Source organism: Notolepis coatsorum (assembly GCF_963971535.1).
Source record: "Notolepis coatsorum genome assembly, chromosome: 1".
Lineage (NCBI taxonomy): Eukaryota > Metazoa > Chordata > Actinopteri > Aulopiformes > Paralepididae > Notolepis > Notolepis coatsorum.
In genome coordinates this window covers 180,212,643-180,229,270 of record NC_140165.1, presented here as the reverse complement: position 1 = coordinate 180,229,270, position 16,628 = coordinate 180,212,643, and the positions used below count along the sequence as shown (strand labels likewise).

The following is a 16,628-nucleotide window of genomic DNA, read 5'->3' as shown; positions in this document are numbered from 1 at the left end:
ACAGAACTAAGCATTTCACTGTAATGTACATGTACTTTATACGTCACAAATAAAAGCAAACTTGAAACTTTTGAGATCTTATAACCAACAAGAGGATAAAGGAAAATAGTCAAGATAGTTATCAAGATTCAAGATTTTATTATCCTTTAAAATAAAGTACAATAGGGCGGCTAGGTGGTGTAGTGGGCAAGTCACTCGCCACCAATGTGGAGACGCTGGGTTCTCGTGTTCGAATCCAGCTCTCCACATTGTTTTCAGTTTGGCTGGTCGTCCGTACTAATACAATTGGCAGTATTAGAGGGTGGGAAACTGATGGGTGGGGATCGGGCGTTGTGGACAGCGACTCCTACAGGTCGGTTGGTGCGCCTGCGCAGTAGAATCAGGAAGTGTCGGGGGCAGCGTGAGCCTCCCACGCGTTACTCCTCGCCACTGAGATCGAGCTGCGCAGGTGAAAAGATGCGACTGCTGTTACCTCAAGTACCGGAGGGGACTTGTGCTATGTATGACTTAGTCCACATTGCAGCCGGCTTGTGGGAGGCAAGAAACAGCGTTCGTGACAGGGGAGGGTTGAATTGGATGATACGAAATTGGGATGGGAGAAAATATAGAAAATGGGAGAAAAAGTGGATAAAAAAAAATAAAGTACAATAGAGCTGGCTCATGTTATAACATATAAAACAAATCTGACTTGTATTAACACATTCACGGCCATTGGAATTCCCCATCTAGATAGCTGGGCCAGCTTTCCATTACACACTTTCACTGTGCGTCATGTTGTTTGTAGAGCTAAATCTATATTTTGTATTATAGCTATGGATACAATATCATGGTAATTTGATAGTAAGAACCTTCCGTTGAAGATGCAAAAAAGAAAAAAAATGTCCATCCATATGTTCCCGTTTTATACCGTGGTGAATATGAGTGTTATTTCGGAATGATCAGGGCTAATTCCTGTGAGGCTATTTATAAGCCGCAACGTAAATTATTGGCGTGTTGTCCCTACACACGCTACAATAAAAAAAATCAAATGTATTTGATGGGTATTATGTTTCATCATGAATGCATGAAAGGGGGGGGGGGGGGGGTCGTTTCTGATTAATTGATTGCCAATAACGGCATTCGTTATTACCACAACATACGCTGATCAGGGCGATGGCTATGAAAACAATCACGATCCAGCTGAAATTGACGTCAAATTGTTCATACCTGTGGCCGGTGGGATTCCAAAAAGAATATTCCAATTATTTGATTGCCATCTGGTAGATCATATGTCCATTTGGCCCACGATTAACCCACCACAGCATAATGGTTCGGGGGTCCTGAAAACAATTCAATGCGATTGGGTGAAGCCCTAGGTTCAGGTTAGTAGAAAAGAGCGCCCGGAGCGTTTAGCGTGTGGCACTGGGTCTGGAACAGGGGTTACTGCATTCTCGATACAGCGCTACTAGCAGGATCTGGCCGGTGCGCCTGTAACTGTTCCGCAACAGTAAGTGACTTCCGGGGTAGGCCTGATTGGCCCCGACAGGCACGTGACGCGGCAAACTCAGGACGCGCAACGAGGCTGCTGAGAGCTGTCGCGCGGAAATAGGCTGTCTATTGCCATTCTCTAACACAAACTCTAACCTTAACCAGCTCCTTAACAGCGCCTAAACTTAACCGTTCCAACCTTAACCAACTCCGAAACAATGCCTAACCTTAACCTTAACCTTAACCATGCCTAACCTTAACCATAGAAAGAATATTGCCATTCTCTAAGACAAACTCTAACCTTAACCAGCTCCTTAACAGCGCCTAAACTTAACCGTTCTAACCTTAACCAACTCCGAAACAATGCCTAACCTTAACCTTAACCTTAACCATGCCTAACCTTAACCGGCGAAAGAATACACGTTAAAAAAAAAATCACGTTAAAAAAAAAAAAGAGATTTGATGGGATTCGAACTCACCAACAACGGACCGCAGGATCGCAGGACCGCTGCTCTGCCAGGTGAGCTGAAGCGCCGAATGAAAGTCATGGCGTATTTGGACGGTTACGTAATTCCGCAAGCTCTGCCGCTCGGCTCCGCGGAGCGTGCCGCGCGGCAGAGAAAGTTGCGCGGCACGTGCCTGTCGGGGCCAATCAGGCCTACCCCGGAAGTAACTTACTGTTGCGGATAAGCTATAAGCGGCCGGTGCTGCACCTTCGGAGTCCAGGGCCCTCATTTATCAACGTTGCGTACGCACAGATATGTGCGTAACCCGTGTGTACGATCGTTTCTAAGCAAAGTGTGGGACTTATCAATTTGAACGTGTGCTTGACTTTGTGCGTATATTTACGCACAGCTCCGGCCGTGCGTACCTGGTGCCCGGTGGTAGAATATGAAGACTGCAGTCTACAACGCGGAAATAAGCTTCCGTGCATTAGTTTCGACACTGGCGTGTTCAACTTCTGTATGACCCGTAATTCATTATAGTTCATTGTAAAATAGCGAGAGTAGTGTAATTATAACGTGCTCACGCGCGAACAAGAGGTTTGCCTGCTTGTTTGGCACAGGGGCATATACGCAGAACACCCACCGCCAAACGCGATTAAATATTGTTTCAAATAAAAAGCGAAATACTGTCTTGTTTCCAAATAAGATTGGTCACAACGAAATGCTTTCTACTTCAATTTGTTGGTTAGAATAGATGACCTCTGTTGAAACTTCACTGAGACTAACAGTCTATTTGTGAGCTCTCGCACAGACGTGATAATAATAACAATAATAATAATAGCTTCATTTTATATAGCGCCGCCGCCTTTTAAGAGACCCAAGGTCGCTTTACATAAATAGGGGGGGGGGGAAATAACAGTGGACAGACACAACATATAAATATGATGATGGAATTCATTCAAGTCCTCTCCACCCTCTGGTCTTTGCCACCGGCACAGTCCATCGTGATATTGGAGATGGATCGAGCAATAGACTGTTACTGTAGCTGTCAAAGCTCCATCACAAATGCAGTTATGTGAATAGAAAGGGATTCCACTCAGTCAATGCGCATTTGCCTGATACATGTCGTTGCTGCATATTTTCAATTCATTAAATAAAACGGATACTTTTTGCAAGGGTTTACTGACTGTCATACAAATAATCAACCAACTACATGTCCCGCACACAGACATGATGGAATTCAAGTTCAAGTTTGTATTGATCACATATAGGCAGGCTACACATGGCGTATAGGCTACATCATACATGGCAGTGAGATTCATTGTTCTTGTATATACTCTCGTATTATTGTTTATATAGGCTACCCAATACCGACATCAAAATAGATTGTATGCCTCTACAAATCATATGCAGGTAGAAAATTTACGGAAAATTCGATTTGGAATAACTTTAATCCCTGGGTATTATTAATCGAACTAAACGGAAAAAGGCAGTCATATTCCAGCACGGTCTTTATTAGTTAATATGGTCTTTAAGTTAATAGATATCATATCCGACATCACCATACGTGTACACGTCTCTGTCAGCCTGTCACATATTTCTCCAATAACACGCTTCGTTCGGCTTAGTCCATTTTTCCACATTTCATGGGGGTGTTCCATTACCATATATGGTTAATTACGGGCGGTGCTATATGCAAATACTTAAAATCGTGCACGAGCGTGGAGCGTAGAACTTAATGGTATTTATCAACACGGCGTGTGCGTACGACCCGTGTATGCATGTGTGATAAATCCCGATTTTTCTGTGCATACACTTTCTAAGAATTGTTGATAAATGAGGGCCCAGGTATGGCTTTTACAGGCAACAAACAGCTCCCTGACATTGAATAGGGTATTTAAATCGAATAAAAGAGAAAACGATCTGGCCATCAACCGCTGGCTACCAATAACGTATATATAAGTGTTAACAATAGTTCAGATTAATCATACCAAGTCGCTTTGGATAAAAGCGTCAGCTAAATGTAAATGTATTATTCTTTTTTTAAGTTTAAATATCAACATTATCTGGCCATCCTCAGTAAATACTATCAAACTCCTCTGACCTCATCTGGTATTTCCAAAGACCAGAGATCGGACGGGCGCTCGCGCACACACACACATTATGCTTATAGCAGACTTAATGATTTTATAATATTTCAGCTAATGAAGTTAAATCAACTATCCAGTTAGTTTTTATAGTGTAACGTTTGGCTACTTCAGAGAGAGAGAGACTCGTTATGCGCGACGCAGGTCAGTCTGACTTGCGGAGCGCACACTGGACTTACATAATCTATGCACACTGCCAGCCCGGCTTTAATGCTATACGGAGAGATTCAGATACAATTTAACACAAACTGTTCTAAAGATATTAATGTTTCACACCGCCAACAAAGTAGCCTACTGAGTCTGTTGTCTCGAAATGGAAATGAGCTGTCGTTTCTGCCCGTCTCCCTCTGTCTCCGACACTTGAGACCTGAGTATTTAACCACACCCCTCCGACACAAATGTAATTCTTTGTCCTGCGTCGGAATAAATACTGTCGGACAATCTAACAATAATGAACACATTTACAAGTCGTATTAAGTTTAGCAAATAAGGAAACGGATAGAGAACATTTCAAAGCACAAAAAATGCCTATCTCTATTTCGACCCATTTCTAAATCGCGCAACGTTTTTGACTTTTCTGAAGCATCTTCTCTGCCATCACAATCCCACCTAGACTGTGCCAGGTCACATATAGCTGTGGCAGCCCACCACAATACCAGACAGGCCCAACACAATTGCATTTCTCTTAGCCCTTTTACACCAGCCAGGCTGCGTGAATACTTTCCCCAAGATGGTTGTCCTTCCGCGTTCGGTTTGCGCAATCTGATTGGCCACTGACCTACGCTATTACGCCCCCCTCGTAAGTAGGGAGTCGGCGCTGCACTCAACCGATTAATTCAACAGGAAGCGATTTGCGAGTACAATACACCATCCAACCAGAGTGGATAAAGAAATGCTCCAGAAATGAATATGCGTAGGGAAAGGCTTAACGAGTCAGCGCGAGAGCGCACACACCATGATATCTGATTTATTAATGCCAAATAATGGACGACGCCCGCAATTGGCACTTGAAAAGTGTAAATGATGGATTAGTCAGTAGTAATTCATGACGGCCCGTTTAGCTCAGGTCCCGAGTTCGAATCTCTTGCTTACTTTTTTTTCTCTCCCCGTAACGTTAATTAATTTATCCACTCTGGTTGATAAGATAAGATATTCCTTTATTGATCCCCTTGGGGAAATTCAGGCATCATAGCAGCATGTGGGATGGGGGGGGGGGGTACAGGTAGTAAAAGCAACACAAGCAGTGTAAACAAATAAGTCAATATAACTGACTATCTAACCAACTGAAATATACAGTATTCACATTATTCACATAAGGTGCAGTATGCATAAGGTGGTGTTATTGTCCTTTTTGGGACACCAGAGTGGATAAATTATTTAACGTTACAAGAAAAAGAAAAGTAAGCAAGAGATTCGAACTCGGGACCTTTCGCTCCACAGGCAGCGAACTAACCAGCTGAGCTAAACGGGCCGTCATGAATTACTACTGACTAATAGGGATGGGTACCTTTCACATTTGAACCGATACCGGTACCCAACGGTACCTTTTTTCGGTACTTTAAAAAAATATATTTTTTATAAAAAAAAAAAAATTTAATTTTTTTTTTTTTTTACTTTTTTCTTTTCATGTCAACATTCACACGCACAATATATGCTTACCTAGGATTTGACTTGATTCAACAACAAAGCAGTCGGAGCAATTTCGACAGTTTTCGGCTTGTCATTGCTCCGACTGCTTTGTTGTTGAATCAAGTCAAATCCTAGGTAAGCATATATTGTGCGTGTGAACGTTGACATGAAAAGAAAAAAGTAAAAAAATTAAAATTAAAATAAATTTTTTTTTTTTTATTTTTTTTTATTTTTTTTTTCGGTTTCTCACTTGATTCGATACTCGGTAGTACCGACGTGTTTCGGTTCGGTACCTCAAAAGTACCGAATTCGGTACCCATCCCTACTGACTAATCCATCATTTACACTTTTCAAGTGCCAATTGCGGTCGTCGTCCATTATTTGGCATTAATAAATCAGATATCATGCTATTATGTCATGTTCTACAGTATGACTTACTACATGATACCCATTAAAACAAGTCATTCGAATAATAGAAGCATACTTTGCTGGAACGATTAATTTAAAATGTATACAGCGTGTGTGTGCGCTTTCGCGCTGAGGCTCGCTCTCCACGCATTATTTTTACCTGAGTAACGCCCCCGTTGATGACGGAGACGGTGGAATGTTGGTTCTGCTTAAATGGGTGTAAACGCGGGCCTGCTTCGCCAGAGGGCACCAGAGTTCAGAGGGTTGAGAACGGAGCTGGAGCTTGATACTTACCAATGATGTTGATGATTAGTCCTTTCTCTGCACAGTCCATGCTGTTTCTCATACTAACTTTGGATAGTTACAAACCAATGCAAAGTCAATTGGGGTTGAGTGTAGGGATGTCCCGATCGCCTTTTTTTGCTCCAGATCCGATCCCGATCATGTGATTTTAAATATCTATCGATCCGATCGTTTCCGATCCGATCTTTCACATTAGTAATCCATTTTGACGCACTTTTGTCAGAAACTGGCAGAGCGAGACAAGCCCATCTGTAGTCCGGGGCGCGAGCGCGGAGGCTTTTGTTATTACATTCACCCTGAGAAATGTGCTTCTGCTTCATATGAGAAATATTAAAAGTTTCAATATGTTTGCACATTAGTATACATTCAGTGTTCGACTTACGTAATGGTCCATTCTGGTCTGAAACGCCGACGATAATCCTCAGTCACGTTATCCTCCAGGTGAAAAGTTAGTCTGAAAACTTCGCCTCCAGCCTGTCCTCCTTGCAAACATTGCAACTGGCTTGACTTTCTATTTTAAAATGCTTAGTTCCAAACCTCTGACATTAAGTCTAGCTGCTCAAGTCAGTGGATATTAACCGTGTTTCGGGAGCGACGTGTTGTACTGTTGTTGTGATGTGGAGCGTGTAGCGTGTAGCCGGTCTAAATTAAAGGGGATGTGTTTGTTGCAACGGTGTAAATTAAAGGGGAATGTGTTTGTTGTGGACAATTATTCTGCTCTGTGTGACAATAAATACATTAATGATGATATATTATATGTAATTTAAAACCAAAACTAAGGCCTCCGTATGAGTTTAAGACGTGGACATGGTCATGTTTGTTGAATAAAATTTTTCTTTTTTTGACTGCCGATTTTTATTATTTTTTCCCGATCCCCGATCCTCTGAAAAGCACGTGATCGACGCCGATCCCGATCACGTGATCGGATCGGGACATCCCTAGTTGAGTGTACTAAGCTGACTGAGACTCACTGAAATCTAAATATGTGTGCTCTGTGTTGTGGTTAACTATTCAGAGCTAGTATAAGGAACAGCATGGAGTGAGAAAGAATTCTACCAATGGACAACATAATTTTTAAGTAGCAAAAATCACAACTATCCTTTTAACAATGCATGTTGTGTTGCAGTACTTAGGTGTTCATGCTGTTCAATCATGTCTGTCCATGTACATGTCAAAATACTTCCTAAAGGTCAGTGAATACCACGATCACAACACCAGAGGGAGCTCCACAAATCATGTTAAACCCAGATTTGGCTCAAACAAGGGACTAAACACGTTTCGCAATTATGCCACACATCAATGTGGAACGCCCTACCCACAGCTGTAAAGGAATGTGAATCACTACCCACTTTCAAAACCACTCTCAAAGAGCACCTACGAGAGACTGCAATTCGAAACTGGCCCCTACAAATGTCCTAACGCAACCCCCTCCAATGTACAATAAATGTCCTATTAAACCCAATAATACACGAGACCCTCTTCTTGGGACCAAGTAAGGTTTAGTCGATAATCCAATGTACAGTTACCCCCCCATCCCTGCCACACCACAAATAATCTGTGGTGAACCCTGGAGGGATTTCTTGAAATATGTCAGCCCAGCCCACAATGATTTACAATCTTCCATCGGTTACTCCAAAATGACCGTTACAATTGATGAAATAAAGTCCTAAAGATGTATCCATAATGAATGGCTGAGGTGTTTTAATGTGTGATGTTTGTGTGTGCACCTCAAGCGTATTCTAGCTCAGTGTCTCTGGGGCAAGTCCATCCCACAGCCCCTGAGCAGCTGGCCGCCAGTGGCACCAACTGTCAATGAGCGACTGCCTGTTCGCAGTTACCAAATCGCACACGTGAGCCTGTCTTTCTCCAGTGTACCTGGCACTTAGTGGCCAAATCCCCCATCCACATGTAATGGCTGGTTAGTCGGTGCATCCATCGGAGAGACCCACTGCCGGAGCTTGCATGTATGCTGATGTGTGTCCTTTATATGCATGTTGGTGCTGTTGTGTGTGTGTGTGTGTCACCACAGTTCCTTAGAGACTCCAGGTCACTGACTGTTGACCCTGGCCTATTTGGTACGCAGATTGGAGCTGTCACTTCCCTGTTGGATAGCTACTGAGGCACTAGCTAAGTATATGCCACTGGGGCATATACTTATCTCCTGCCTTTCTCTAACGGGTGCCACCCCACGCCCCCCGGGCACCTCACCCAGCATGGTTAAAATGATCTAGGCTAATGCAGGGCCTGGTCTCTGTTAGGCCAGGATGATTCCATAATAGCTGACTGAATTGCCTCTTGTTAATCCATTATTAAGACAATAGAAGAGGGAGATGGTGCATTAGGTACACATTGATGTATGATATCTCTCACCCCATACACCTCTCAATATATAAATATGCAACTCTGGAGGTGGCTGGGTGGCGTAGCGGAGATTGCGCTCGTCACCAATGCAAGAGACTCCGGTATCGAATCCCAGTCTCAGCATTGCCTTTGGCTTGGACCGGCAGTCGTACTGGCTCATTTGCAGGGGTGTACAGTGCGACATATATATCGCACGTGCTACAGCAACAGCTGTCTGTGCGATGGATGGATTTACTTCAGTAGCACTGGTGCGATAGGGATTCGGTTCATATAGATACTCTTATTTTGAAAATCCTGTAGCGGGTCTCATTTCTGCCCACGCGCAGCTCCAGCTAGGCTCCGAAAGCTAGCAACGTTCAGGTGCATATGATACTCTTATTTTGAAAAAACTCTTGTGACAACTCGACGAGTCGTATCCGCCCTATCCGTGCTTCTGCAAGGAGCAGCGCGTTGGTCGGTTGGTGCGCACTGCTGCGTTAACACAGCAGTGCGCCTACACGTCCCGAAATAAGTCCGTGGTGTTTTTTCTTTCTCGCAACGGGTCAAATGCATCTACATGCTTTGCACCGTCGCCATTCCTTTATGCGCACATCGCCCGAAATTTACGTTTATGTACCATTACAATCACTACAACGTTAGCAAGCTAACAAGCTTATCCTGATCAGAGGCGCAGAGCCAGCAGACACTGTGTGGAAAGGGAAATGGGGGGGCACTCTCTCCCCTTCCCTGTGTGTGTGTGTGCGTGCGTGCGTTTGGAAAGACGATGAAGTCACTAGTCAGGACTCAGGACAGGAGTATATTATAGTAAACTGAGGATGGACAGATAATGATGATATTCAAATATAAACAAGTTTCGAGCGGAGTGGAAGTTTGAAGACAGACTAGACTACAATATGATGCAGGGGTGGTGAGTTGAAACAGTGTGTGTGAATGAATGAATGAAAACTTTATTTAACAGATTGCAGAATGGGTACAGTACGGCTCAATACACACAATTGTTAAGGGGATGCAGACCAGAGAAAGACGTTTGTCTTGTTTACATCAGGGTCCCCCATTGTGTGTGTGTGTGTGTGTGTGTGTCCCAACCGACCCCACTTCTATGTTTCAATAAATTATTTGCATTTAAAACTATTAACGCTGACTCATTCCTTCAGTCCACTCAAAATTATGCTAATATTCCTTATGTTGTTTATGATATTAATTGAAAATAGCATATGAGAGTATCATAGTAATAATAACACATGGCGATATACTAAATGACAGCCAAACATGGCACTGCAACTAAATAACACAAATACAATAGGCACATTTGTGACTGTTACAAATATAACACGTTTTATACTTGTGCTACAAGATTTTGGCCTGTGCTACAAAACTATCAACCTCTGTAGCACCAGTGCTATGTGCAAAAAAAGTTAACGTACAGCCCTGCTCATTTGGCAGAGTCAGCGGGTGGAAGTCGATGGGTGGGGATTGGACGTTGTGGACAGCAACCCCTACAGGTCGGTTGGGAGATGCCTGCACAGCAGAGACAGGAAGTGGCGAGGCCGGTAGTGTGAGCCTCCCACGCGTTACACCTCGCCCAATGAGAGTCCGCGCTGGCAGGCAAAAAGATGTGACAGGCTGCCTCCTCGTGTGCCGGAGGGAACACGTGATGCAAGGCTTCTATCCTCTCTACAACCGACCAGTGGGGGGCATAGTCGAGAGACAGGGGAGGGGATAATTGGATACATGAAATTGGGATGGGAGAAAAATAGAAAATAAGGAGAAAAGTGGATAAAAAAAATAAATATGCAACTCTGGATATGGAGATCGACACAGATATTTATTATACTCGTATGATGCTCGAATATGCGTATTATCTGTGAAAAAAAAGATCGATTTACATATCAATTATGAATAATTAATTTGACCTTGCTTCGAGACAAAGCAGCACCAACCTCACACAGGAGAAAGAGAGTCTGGAGGAATAGATGTTATCAGAAAGTATATGCTATATTTTTATTGTATTGTTAATTTTTTAGTCAATACATTTTATTGTCTTCACCTGGACTTGTAAAATCGATCTATGCTCAAACAGCTACGCAATTTACAATAGACTGCAGCACGGCCTTCTCCCTCTCTACCAGCAAGCTACAGACCTTCAGTTCATGATTGATCCTCTCTGTGCGTTTAGTAGAAAGCTATCCGGCTGTAAGCTAGCTTAGTTTAGGACATAGACATATATTTCGTAATTAATTATATGCCAATATGAAATCAATTTGATGCTTTGAAAGCTCAACAATTTATATTGGGTTAGAGAAAAACATTTGCTGGATTTACCATGACTTCCCTTAATAAAATGTTAATTTGTTAATGTGATTATGTGTGTTCCCATCTTGTATTGCACACCCTTTGGAGGCCAAACCCGAGATAAGTCGGGTTAACTCGCCATGCTCTGGGCGCCAAACCCGAGAAATCCCGGGTTTTAATCGATATTTCTTTTATTCGCTATATCCATTCATTTTTCATCCATCCAGCCTGACGTTATCATTGGGAAATGGGTCTGAGCTCGCAAAGGGCAAATACCGCTGCCTAACGTCTCCCGGATGGTATTGCACATCATTGGAATCCCTCTGGCTGGGGCTCTGCATCAATCTAAGAAGTCCGGTCCAGGTTTTCTTTCTCGGGCATGCAGTATCGTTATAACACATTGACTGGGGACACTCGGAGCAGCGTGGATTATGTGTTTTGGACATATAACGTTGGATCAATAAACGCGATCATTATTTGGAATGGCGATCAGGAATTGGATTAATCTTTTTGCAGGACATCAGATGTGAGGTAAGTACTTTATGTTACGAATCTTGGGTTAATCCGATGTTCCTTTTACCGCCATCGGAGCGTGTGTGTGTGAGGTTCGCGACGACCAAAGTACGGAGAAGCGATTTTTCAGACCCCGCTTCTGTTCGCCCATGATGACACCAGCGTTTCCGTTAGCCGGTAATTACCGGTATTTGACCGGCAAAATCTGTTGAAGTCCGACATATTTAATCTCTCCGGTCTTAATGTCCGGTGAAAATAATTCCCTGAGTCTAAGCACAATTTGATTATTTGAATTGTATTAAAATAGGCTAAAATTAAATAGCCTATGCTATGAACGAAACGATCATTACATTTGTTTCCTCGTTGCTTCTAATAATGACAACGACGTTGTCAGCGAGAGCTTAGTGCTGGGTGTGCGAACTTTTGTGAAGCTGCAGAGCCGGAGCAGCAGCAGCACAATGCAGTATTCCAGCAGTACTCCAATTCAGCCATTTTCAGCCAATGTTGGGTGGGGGGCGCTGCTGTGCGGTTCCCAGAAAAGAGCCAATAACAGCTGAATCAGCTGCTCTGCAGCGCCATACTCTTTGCAAATAAGTCGTTGCGAGGTGGAGAGAGTCGTCACGCAAACCACGATAATGTTGCCGTCTCTCTGCTTTCTCAGTTCTTCGCTTGATATAATTAATACAAATGTCCAATATAACGGAATTCGTTAGCTCATAAAAATGTGATTATAACAGACTGCTGTTTAGTGTCGGACCGACTGCCCACATACGCAGTCTATTTTATTTCAAGTCAGCAGCAGCACGGAGTATCGAGGGACTTATTTTATTTGGAATATATTAATGACTGTATACGCAAAAGTAGCCTAGTTTTAAGTAATAATATTATAAATCTACATGCCTTGAGGATGACATTCTTTATATAGCCTGCCTATCAATTGTTTTAAAGCTCAATAAACTATGACCGGAATTAATCTCATTTGTCCGGTAGATTGAAATCTTGCAGGTCACGGAGACCGGCAACAATTTTTTCTAACGGAAACCCTGGATGACATATAATATCGATAATCTAGCGTTTATTTATCTAGCGTCAATTCATAAATCAAGCCACAAATGGCACGATTTCTAACGAAATACATTGAAGCTTGATTTGTTAGTTTATTGAGATGAGACAACGCTCTAGAAATATATTCATATTCATCACGGTATAAAACGGAAATGTATGTATGAAAGAATTATCTGTTTCGTGCATGTTGACTGGAAGCAACTCACTGACGATCACCGTGTTATTTAGATCTATTGCTATTATATTTGATATATTTTAAGCACTCGCAAATAAGTCCTATCCTACATTGGATAAAGCACTGGCACTGAAGGGCCATCAGCGCCCTCTGCTGTTGGCACCGGAAGTGTTAAGTGTTGTCCAAAAGAGCAATTTGGTACAAACTAGGGCTGGACGGTATGGTCTAAAATTTATATCACGGTATAATTTGAAGCATAGACGGTAACGGTATATATCACGGTATATTAACTTATCTTAAAATGTCTATATAAATGCTTCTGAAGGGGTAAAACACTGGTATGGCAGCTGTTATTCTGTTACAGCTGCTGAGCTATACTATAGCTAATGACTATGTCCATCAATATCTTCCTTTTTAATTAAATAGGTTCAAGAATCGAATCAGGATTGTTAGCAGAGAGAGGGATGGAGGGGGCTGCTAGTGTAGCCAGCTACCGTTAGCTTGCCGAGGCTCCAGCACATCGACAAGCTGCTGGAGCCAGCTAACGTTAGCTTGCCGAGGCTCCAGCACATCGACAAGCTGCTGGAGCAAGCTAACGTTAGCTTGCCGAGGCTCCAGCACATCGACAAGCTGCTGGAGCCAGCTAACGTTAGCTTGCCGAGGCTCCAGCACATCGACAAGCTGCTGGAGCAAGCTAACGTTAGCTTGCCGAGGCTCCAGCACATCGACAAGCTGCTGGAGCAAGCTAACGTTAGCTTGCCGAGGCTCCAGCACATCGACAAGCTGCTGGAGCAAGCTAACGTTAGCTTGCCGAGGCTCCAGCACATTGACAAGCTGCTGGAGCAAGCTAACGTTAGCTTGCCGAGGCTCCAGCACATCGACAAGCTGCTGGAGCAAGCTAACGTTAGCTTGCCGAGGCTCCAGCACATCGACAAGCTGCTGGAGCAAGCTAACGTTAGCTTGCCGAGGCTCCAGCACATTGACAAGCTGCTGGAGCAAGCTAACGTTAGCTTGCCGAGGCTCCAGCACATCGACAAGCTGCTGGAGCCAGCTACCGTTAGCTTGCCGAGGCTCCAGCACATCGACAAGCTGCTGGAGCAAGCTAACGTTAGCTTGCCGAGGCTCCAGCACATCGACAAGCTGCTGGAGCCAGCTAACGTTAGCTTGCCGAGGCTCCAGCACATCGACAAGCTGCTGGAGCAAGCTAACGTTAGCTTGCCGAGGCTCCAGCACATCGACAAGCTGCTGGAGCCAGCTAACGTTAGCTTGCCGAGGCTCCAGCACATCGACAAGCTGCTGGAGCAAGCTAACGTTAGCTTGCCGAGGCTCCAGCACATCGACAGTTAACATTACATAAGGTTTTAGCGTGACGTGTGCATTCCAGAATGGCGAGGATGCAAAGCATGTTAGGCCATTGGACTCGTCGCAGAGTTTACATTACACATAGAAACTGCGCGACTCGCGAGAGAAGTCACACAGCTGTGTGCAACGCAGGGCTGAAGAGCTCGTTCGCTTCTGTGTTTATTATGAAATGACAATTGCGTGTTGACACGCCCACTGCGCGAAGCCTCTGTGCTCCTAAATAACTTTTTCCAGTTCGCACATATCTATTATCTATAACTAATTCTATCTATTTTTAGGGGCAAATACGAGTGAAATAGTCGCGCTGTGGTTACATGACGTCATTGCTATTTTAGAGCTGCTCTACCGGTTACAAGGTATAGTCAAAATCCATACCGTAGAGCAAATTGATACCGTTTATACCATATACCGTTTATACCGTCCACCCCTAGTACAAACGGTTATGTATTCGGTTAGGTTTGTCCCAGGGCGATTCCCATACTTACCTTGTATATGTACGTTGTGATTGCGCACCTGGTGTTGTTATTGTTTTTGCCTACTACCAAGTAAAGCCTAGCTACTGAGTACCTCCGTGTCAGAGTGATTTATCATTGTTATATTACCAGTATCGGTTATAACAAATTGGCGACGAGGACGACGGAACTGCGCTGCATCCTTGGTCGGAAGAAAAGTTGGACTTTGGAAGTGGAGGACGTTTGTTTTGCCGGCTGGCTAACGGAGCTAATGCGTGTACCCTGAGCCTGGGCGGCTAACGGAGCTAATGCGTGTACCCTGAGCCTGGGCGGCTAACGGAGCTAATGCGTGTACCCTGAGCCTGGGCGGCTAACGGAGCTAATGCGTGTACCCTGAGCCTGGGGCGGCAGACTGGTAACGTTGATGTGTGTGTGAATGTCGGATCTAGACAGACAGTGATAAGAGTACGGACAAGCAAGAAGTGCATGTGGTAACAAGAAAAATATCTGGAATATTCGGGAGTATCGGCCCCTTTGATGAGAGCGTGGAACAGTGGAGTTCATATACGGAGAGATTTGATTTCTTTGTGCTCGCAAATGACATTAAAAACATTAAGATTGTGCCCACGTTCATGAGTGTGATTGGGGCAAGGACTTTCAACACTCTACGGAGTTTGGTACGACCGGTGAAACCGGGGGAAATGACATATGCACAGATTGTTACTGCATTGACGGGACACTTCTCCTAAACCACTCCTTTTTTTGAACAATGTTTTTTTATTTGAAAATTTCGTTTTAACAGGCGGTCCCACATGGGCCAAAATAAAAATAAAATAAGGCCCTCCCTCCCTCCCTCCCCCCACCCCTATACCAGACAAAATCATTCTAAAATATCTTAGATAGTTTATTAATCATTGTTTGTCCTTTTAGCTTTTAAATCACCCGACAGCAGTCGCATATCTCTTGCATTCTGCAGATAGAGAAGAAGAAAAGTAAGAACATAATAGAAAAAATAAATAATAACAAGCTGAGAGACCAGGAAGGCCAGTCAGATCGCCTCTGTCACATTATCCGCTTCCATACCCTCAAAGAAAGTTAGGAAAGGATCCCAAATATTGTGGAATTTTTCGGTACAACCTCTGATAGTATACCTGATCTTCTCCAGTTTAATATGATACATGGCCTCTCTCATCCAGTGGCCGTAGACGGGTGAACCTGGGTCCTTCCATTTGAACAGTATCAGCCTTCTGGCCAAAAGTCAACAGAAGGCCAGCATTCTAGATTCCCACCATCTAAAGTGGATGTGTCCGCTGGGGCCACTCAGAATAATGCAATATATGGTGATGGCTCCACTTAGGGCTGGGCGATATGGCCTAAATATGATATCACGATATTTTCTGACCTTTCGGCGATACACGATACACATCACGATGTTTTTCTTTTTTACCCCAAACAATTCATTATGAGGCTTACCAAGACAGTATTTGATTTTGCAAGCTAACATTAAAGACAAAATAAAATACCCATGCATTTAGCATTTTTATATTATATATTAGATTTAGATTATATATTGCATATATTTAGCAATGAGATATTATATGATTTAGATATGAAATATGATGAATTGAAAATGGGGGACCCTGATGTAAACAAGACTAAAGTCTTTCTCTGGTCTGCATCCCCTTAACAATTGTATGTATTGAGCCGTACTGTATTGTACCCATTCTGCAATCTGTTAATAAAGTTTTAAATCAATCAATCAATCAATCAATCAATAAATAGCATTTTAATGAAACTACTGTATATATGTATGTCTCTAAATGTTTTGATGAATTGAAAATGGAGGACCCTTATGTAAAAAAGTCGAAAGTCTTTTTCTGGTCTTCATCCTCCTGTACTGTATTGTACCCATTCTGCAACCCTTTAAGTCTTCACTCATTCATTCTGACGGAAACATATAATTTTGATTGACAGTCGAGTCTGCCAATTACGTCACAGCGCTTGCACC

The 16,628-nt window shown here is 43.3% G+C and overlaps 1 protein-coding gene across 2 annotated transcripts in view; it reads left to right on the top strand.

Annotated features, from left to right (window-relative positions):
• Positions 1 to 16,628, top strand: part of mettl16 (methyltransferase 16, N6-methyladenosine) — a 187,463-nt gene that overhangs the window by 38,880 nt on the left and 131,955 nt on the right. The gene's annotated exons all lie outside the window — the stretch shown is intronic.